We start from the raw sequence: 8,883 nt of genomic DNA, 5'->3' as shown, positions 1-8,883 counted from the left end.
CCCCCCCCCTGAAGGCACCCGGATGCAGGGGTTCTCCTCCCATGCTAACTGAGTCCTGCATGACAGGTTCTTGGTACCTGCTGTGCGGGCGTGCATGGTTGATGGCATGGTCATCTGCGGCCACGGCCAAGTTAATTGTGTTGTTTATGGCTCTCTAGTGACATAGTGTTTCTCCAGGAGACGCACCTATCACATTCCACTAATACACGTTTGAACTCCTACCGATATCCTACCTGGTATTACAGTCCCTCGGACTCTAATAGGGCAAGGGGAGTTGCCATTGGTGTTCGCAGGGGTACCCCTTTTGCGCTATCCGAAATGAAAGTGGATGATAAAGGTCGGTTTATATTTCTGAGGGGAACTCTCGGTAACACAGTTTGTACTTTAGCGTGCATCTACTGCCCCAACCAGAACCAGATTGGCTTTCTCTCCAGAACGCTTAATAGCCTCTTGGACTTCGCCTCTGGAATATTACTGGTAGGGGGGGACTTTAATCTAGCGTTGGACCCTCATCTAGACGTCTCCTCGGGACGCACGGCAATATCTTATAACCAACTGTCCTCTCTCAAAGCCAAATTGCATAAAGCGCAACTCATCGACACATGGCGATATAGGCACCCCTCGGAAAAAGATTTCTCCCATTATTCAGCGACCCATAGGATCTATTCTCGTATAGACATGATATTTATAGACCATCACCATTTACATCTGGTCAATTCAGCCTCCATTGCCGCAAGGACCCTGTCTGATCATTCGCCGGTCCTGACTTCCCTCACCTGGCCATCCATACCCTCTAAGCCATCTAATTGGAAACTAAATTAATATTTATTACAGTGTCCTATTGCCAAAGCACAGCTGGAAGAAGATATCCAGAGCTATTTTCAGCGCAACACTGCGCATGATGCATCTCCGGCTGTGATTTGGGAAGCACACAAAGCGGTGATTAGGGGGAAATTGATAGAATTGGGCGCCAGGAAAAAGAGGGAGTCAGAACAGGCGGTACAATCCCTGCTGACACAAATCAGAGCCTTGGAATGCCTCCATAAACGTTCTCTACAGATGACGCACTTGCAGGCTCTCCAACGCTGCAGGGAAGATCTAAAGAAGCTGCTAGACCAGAAAACGGCCCAAAGATTCATGTGGCTCAGGCAACGGACATATGTGGAGGGTGACAAACCAGGAAGATTATTAGCCAGATCCCTCCGCACTAAGCAATCGGCAACGTTTATCCCTAAAATTAAGACCTCGGGCGATAAGTTGGTGCATCTCTCCCACGACATAGCCAAGGTATTCGGCGACTACTACCGAACCCTGTATAATGTAGCCGAAACTTCTACACTTTCTGCTGAGGCCCATCAGCTCAGGAAAAATCTTATTGATAAGTACCTACAAAAGGCACGCCTCCCAAAGCTTCCGGCTGAAGACTTGGAGGCTTTGGAAGCGGACTTTACGACAGAAGAGTTTGCGCACGGGCTACAGGGAATGGCTACGGGTAAAGCACCAGGGCCGGATGGTTATACTCTCCCTTATTATCGGACCTTCAAAGATTTACTATTACCCCACCTCACCAGCTATGCTAACTCTCTTACCTCCGGAGGGAACCTGCGTACCGAAACGACTCTAGCTCATATTACTGTATTGCCCAAACCGGAGAAGGACCCCACCTGCTGCCCCAGTTACAGGCCCATATCGTTGTTGAACGTAGATGTTAAATTATACTCTAAAGTCCTGGCCCTCCGCATCCAGCCTTTGTTGCCTAAATTTGTATCCCCCGCTCAGACCGGATTAATCCCGGGTCGGGAAGCCAGGGACAACTCCTTGCGCACCTTACAGGTCAAGTCATGTGTCCGGAGGATGCCCCAGGCCACACTCCTGCTGTCAACAGATTCGGAAAAAGCATTTGACAGCGTGGCCTGGGACTTCATGCTGGCAACACTCCGGATCATGGGATTGAGATCGGGAATGATGTCCAGGATCGCTGCATTGTATCAACACCCTACAGCTAGAGTGCGGATAAACGGAGTGCTTAGCCCCCCCTTCTCCATGGGAAATGGTACTAGACAGGGGTGTCCATTGTCGCCGTTGCTATTTGCTATTTCCCTGGAACCCTTCCTGTCTACCATAACCCATACTCCTGATATACAAGGGGTGCAGGTGGGGCCTAGGGAACACAAATACGCTGCATATGCAGATGATATCTTATTCTATGTCAGGAACCCCCGAATTTCTCTCCCGAACCTTCTAGCGGCCTTAAAAGATTACAACTTGGTGTCCCACTTTAAAATCAATCTATCCAAATCTACTATCCTTAATTTAACTGTCCCCCCTATAGAAGCGAGGGCCCTCAAATCTAGCTTGCCGTTTCTGTGGCAAACCCACTCCCTGAAATGCCTAGGGATTAACTACACGCCTCGCTTACGGGATATGTTCAACAACAACTACATGCCCCTCTTGAATACTATTAGAGCTGATCTGAGACGTTGGTCCCCCCTGTACCACTCCTGGTTGGGCAGAGTGAACGCCATTAAAATGAATGTGTTACCGAGACTTCTCTTCATGTTCCAAATGTTGCCCATGGGTGTACCTCCCTCTTATTTTAGGTTACTTCGATCCCTGGTATCCAGATTTATTTGGAGACACAAGAAAGCTAGGATATCCTTTAATGTTTTAACCAGACCTAGATCAATGGGTGGAGTCTCTCTCCCGGACTTCGGGAGGTACTATAGAGCGGCCTCTTTGGCCAGAATCATAGACTGGCATTACGCCTGGGAGACGAAGTTGTGGGTACAAATGGAACAGGCGGTGAGCCAGGAAAACTTATGTAAGGTGTGTGGGATCCCGAAGTGCTATAGACGACTGTCAAGTGCCACACACACTTTGATGAGTACATCGCTGTCCATATGGGATGCGATCCACCTCAAAAGGAAGTGGTCCTACAACTCCCCTTTGATGCCCCTGTTAGGTCACACTTATTTCTTACCGGGACTGTTAGACGGGGGGTATCGCAGATGGACTGACACTGGGTCGGAGCTCCTGTTGCACCAGGTGTTAACGGGAGGGAGGATTAAACCCTTGTCTTCCCTTTGCAACTCACCCAGGCCCTCCTTTATTGATGTTTGGCGTCATAGGCAAATGTCTCACTTCATTCGGCAGCTTCCTACCCCTTTGAGATCCGGGAGTGAACTGAACCCATTGGAGCTATTATTTCCCAGGGGTGACGCACCTACTAAGTGCATCTCCTCTATATACGCCACCTTGTCACAGCTGGAATGTGAGTCCCCACCACCTTACCTGGCGAACTGGGAAGGGGAGCTGGGCAGTCCCCTCAATGAGCAGCGCAGGTCTCGAGTGTTGGCCTTCTCGAAAGGGGTGTCCAGGTCCGCACATATCCAGGAACTTCACTATAAATTGCTATGCAGATGGTACTACACCCCCCAAGAATGCATCATATGGATAGTTCTGTATCCCCACTGTGTTGGAGGGGATGCGGACTGGTGGCCTCACATGCTCACATATGGCGGCTATGCCCGAAAATTACATCTTACTGGCGTGAAGTGGCAGATGAAATATATCATATTCAAGGAGCGGAAGTACCACTAGATCCCTGGGAGATGTTGTTCCATGGCACTGAGAGCTCTATGGGTCGATATGCGCGATCTATAACTCCACATTTGCTGAATGCAGCTAAGGCATTGATCCCTGCCAAATGGAAAAGTGCCTCTGTCCCTAACTTGTTGGAATGGTTGGATAAGGTAGAACAGATTTACTGTATGGAGGAACTCACTCTCAATGGTCTGGGACATAAAGAGTGCCTCCAAAAAACATGGGCTTGCTGGCTGGCATATAAGACGACCCCCTCTTACCTCACTAAGAGGACGCAGGTATTGGTTTAAGGGTGATACTCCAGAAGAAATACACGGGTTGGTCACCCGCCGGGATGTGAGTGTACCTCTGGGATCGAGATTGATGCTCTGAGCACCGGAGATATAGGGGCACATGAGGTCACAACATTATGACTGTAAGGTTTACATCGCATATCCTTTGTGGGCGAGATGGGATCCTACCTACTTTTCCTCTCCTCAATCCCCCCCCCCATCCCAGTGAGTCTGCTCACGCCCTAATTTTGCCTCACCCCACCATCCTCCCTTTCCCATTTTCCCTGGATCACACTTACAGAGTCTGATTTTATTGGGTCAGGACATGATCTTAGAATTAGAATGCTACACACAATTACATGTCCTGCTGACTGTACTGTGATCTTGTCAATGTTTATTGTCTATCCTTGAATGTTGGCTTTTTGTATTGTACTTGGTGTTTTATTATTTGGAAAAACCTTTCTCAATAAAAATGTATTATACAAAAAAAAGGGAGGGGCCAGTGATAAAAAAGGTGGTAGCTGTGTAGGAATGAGTTTGTTTTAGAAAGTAATAGTTCAGTGGTTAGGTAGAGGTGGGATAGGCTTCCCTGAAGAGTTGAGTTTTCAGAGATTTCCTAAAAGCAGACAGAGTAGGCAATAGCCAGACAGGTTGGGGTAGGGAGATCCAAAGAATTGGAGAGACTCTGAAGACATCCTGAAGGTGAGCATGGGAGGACTTGACAATAGAGCTAGAGAGCAGGAAGTCTTGAGAGGAGCAGAGAGGACAGTTAGGGTGATATTTTGAGGTGAGGCTGGAGATATAGCTGGGGAAGAGTTCATGATAGATTGAAGGTGGGATAGGCCAATTAGGAGGGAGTTGCAATAGTCAAGGCGAAAGATAACGAGTGAGTGGATTAGTAGCTTTGTGGTTTCCTTGGTTAGGAAGGGGTGTATTTTGCAGAAGTTACAAAGGTGAAGGTGGCAGGATTTGGAATGTGGGGCTGAAAGGTGAAGTAGAATAGTAATGCACTCAGTTAGTTTTGCAGCATAAGCCTGGATGACAGGTTGCCTGCTATTAAGTACACAAGCATTGATAAGAAACATACTCCAGCATACATAACAGCATACTCCAGTTAGAAAAGGAGGTACATAAAACATAATATTTAAACTGCTACATACATATTATACAGAGTGAAAATAGAGAAACCGGGTTAAACTGTTTTATTGTACAAAACATAAGGAGAACAGTAATTTACACAGAAGATTAAAAAACATCACCATGTAGAAACAAGTATCCAAATATACCTATAGTGATGATAAAGTCTTATTGTGAGCTCACATGGAATTGAGGGTATTGAGACTAACCCCAGTAAGGACTGGGGGCAACAACAGAATTTGTATCCCATAGCCAAGAGGAAAGGACTACTAAATGACTACTATATAGGTTTCAATGTCCATAGGTAACTAAACATAATTAGGGCATTTATCAAAACTGGAGCAGCTGTGCATGGCAACCAATCAGCTTCTCTCTTTCATTTTCAACTCTTAACTGAACAAACTGAAGAGAAGCTGATCAGTTTCCATGGGCAACTGCTCCAGGGTTTGTCTGCTCCAGTTGATAACTTTCCCTCAAAGTCTGTGTTAAAACCATAGGCTAGTTACAAAGCAATATAGCAAAGACTGTAACACATAAGAGGTTGGGCTATGGTTCTAAATTAGGAAGATATTTGTGAATGGTGTACTATGACTTGCAACAAAAGAGTCTTTAGGACTGGGTCACACCAGAGGCTGTGCCACAGCCCTGAACCTGTGCAGTACTCTATGGCTAACACACCAGTATATTAAATGTCTGGGAAGTGCCACAAGCAGAGTCTAGTGCCTGAGTGTCGCACAACAGATAAGCCCTGCAATCTTCTGTCCAGCAGTGTCTGGGGATGACCTCCAAGGCAGTGCCAAGTACTGAAGAAAATTTAAGAATAATTCAATCCACTGAGTTGATAGAAGAGTAAAAACAGGGAAAAAAATACATAAAGTGTTTTTCTCAGCAGAGCTGAGAACAAATGGCTCAACCTTATGTGACACGAGCTAAAACTGAAGCATGATGGTTGAAAGCAGGCTTACACAGTAGGCTGGCTAACACATTGCCAGTGTCCAGATCTCAGCACAATTTGTGTAGCTTTTGGATTGAATAATCTGTGAATTACATTAAGCAGCCTTTCTTCAAGCAGTGAGCAAAAATGTAATCCAAAAGGTTTAGCGAATGCAGCAGCCCTACAGCATATAATGATGACATCACAGGATTTCCCCTCTAATTGCAATGCTAACAGTGCTACAGCATCACATGCAGTAGGAAATTAAGAACAGAAACTGATCAGTTCATATACTGGGCTTAGAGTACAGCTAGAGCTCTCCAATAAGTAGGAAGCATGAGCCTTGCTGAATGGAGAACTCTAGTTCTGACTCAGCAGAGAGCATGTTATGCCTCTGCGGAGAGAGACTACTGCTTCCACACAGATAACTTTTCCACTCAAACTGTGGTGGCTTTCTACAGAAAGAAAATTGTAAAGACCCATCCATACCAGGTTAAGGAGTTGTGGTGCTGTTAGCAAGTGAATGTCACACCGTAAGGTGTATTGCATCAAGGCAGCCCAGTCATTTGAATGGGTGCCTAACACATCACAACAGACTTAAAATGGTACCAGCAGTGAACCACAAAGTATGGTAATGCATTACTATATGATGTTTTGGGGTGCAACTTAACATGCAGGTTACCTGAGTGCAGTGGTTCAAACAGACATAAATGCTTTGTTTTAAAGCACCTGGAATGTATTGAGCAAGTTTAAACTGAGTTCGGCTGCTTTTTAAGAGGGATCACATTATATACTTCAGTGCATGGTACCTCTCTCATAAACAGAAGTTGTATTCCTGTTATCTTTGGCTTTGGTAGTCTTTAAACATTCCCATGTTTGAACTGTAAATGTTATTGATTGCTCTTTTTTTACGATTCAATTTAGAATATGTTTTTATTAGACTTTGTGTGTATACAGAGGTGCATCTGTTATATTACACATACTCACACTTGTAGTAAATAAACTACAGCTGCATTGACATGGCAATTCTGGGACCATATTATGAAAACTCATGCATGCAGAACAGGGCCACAAAAAAGTTTATATGTTATAAGGTCTTAAGTTTAAAGTGAATCTGTCATGAGAGAATTAAGGAGGCTGCTATTGCTGGCCTGAAAATTCTGTCTGACTGGCCCTTTCATTGTGATACTTCCTCCAATTTAACAATGGTGCATTTGCAAAGCTCCAGGGTGCATAGGGGTGCACTTATTAAGCAAGCGATATTTCACAGCACCAAGTATGTTCCTTGGCCCCAAAAATGCACTGAGCAAACATTGCTCTATATACAAACGCATTCAGCGGACTACAGTAATTTAAACAGAGCATCCAACATTGATGCTGCAGACTTTTATTCCTCTGCCCTGCATTTTTTCCCAGTGCAAATACTGTATACACAGAGTTTAAAGTTGGCATCATTCCCACAAAAAAACATGATATCCAACATGTGGAGCATTCCAGAGAATTTAATGGAAACATCAACCAAAGCAATATATCAGCAATATATATTAACTAAATGGAACCTGATAGGAACCTGGATGCGGCCAATGCTGATCTTTCCTCTTGAAAATGCAAGTTGATTGGTTGTCATGCTTTTGCACTACCCTTTTGCTTCAACACTTTGCATTTTTGTTTTGAATAATTCATTTAGAAAAGGACCTCTGACTTTCTAAAAAACCGACCCAGGAGAAGTAAGCTTATTTGGAAAGTACTGAAGCCGGTTGGTCACCGTAATAGCCAGGCAACCTAAAGTGTACGTAAAACTTCACAATAAACGTATTTGCTCACTTATAGTCTGGTAAATAAACCAATTTAAGTGTTTCAAAAAATCTGTTCCATAAGTGCAAAAAATACTGTTTAACCTGTTTGAAATTCAGAGCTGTCCTGTGTTCTGGCTGCTCTGCCTGTGTTAATCTCAAGAAGTCTGCCTAGCTCACAACATCCCCAACCTTAAATACACAAACTACTAATACTCAGAAGGAGATCAGCTAAAGCCAACCGCTTAGTTTTCTCATGAAATCTTACATAGTTACGTAGATGAAAAAAGACACAAGTCCATCGACCGCAACCATATCTTGCATGTATGATTTTTAAATAACCAAACTACAATGGACAACATAGTACAAAAACAACTTCTTTAATTCTGATTGCCAAATTATTTAAGGCAGGTATAAAAAGAAAGCGGTCAATATACATTTTACATAAAATAAACTAGATTACAGCATAAAACAAGTAACCAGGCAATGGCATTATATTCTCTCTCCTAAAACTGGATAATTGTAAACATTAAAAAAAGACTGCAGGACTATTCAAGTAATAGAACAATCACAGATGTCTTGTGGTATGCAGGTCTTCAGGTTATTTGTCATTCAAGATTAAAAGAGACATTTTATTATTCACAGATGTTCATTATTTACTCAGATTTATACAGTATGTACAGTAGATTTACTTTTTTCCATCTTATACCATGGTACTGGCAACCCCATGCCTTCCATATGTAAATTTTCACAATACACAATTACAATAAAACAATTATTATTACAGTAACATTTTACACTGATGCATCTTAACAGGAGCCACCAAAGAGACATCTACATTGTACCAAAGTGTCATCATTTTACAGCCTGCCTTACAGCCTATGGCCAGTATGATTAGTTTCTGCAAATTTCAGGCACGTGGATACATATTACTATTTACAATATAGGGATGAAAAATAATCAACAGCCATTTGTAGTAAACACTAGTCAACATGACAGTTACATTTTTTTCTTTCTTTTTTTTTTAAATTGGGTAGTGTGCAGATTAGCAGCAGACTCTATGAGTGTGCGAGCCAGGTTATAGATACAAAAATGTAAAGAATATATATTTATTTATATATATGTATATATATATATATATATA

The sequence above is a fragment of the Nanorana parkeri genome, unplaced genomic scaffold, assembly GCF_000935625.1.
Source record: "Nanorana parkeri isolate BGI_ZX_2015 unplaced genomic scaffold, ASM93562v1 scaffold40, whole genome shotgun sequence".
NCBI classification, from domain to species: Eukaryota; Metazoa; Chordata; class Amphibia; order Anura; family Dicroglossidae; genus Nanorana; species Nanorana parkeri.
The sequence above is the reverse complement of the archived record's forward strand: the minus strand, read 5'-3'. Positions refer to the sequence as shown.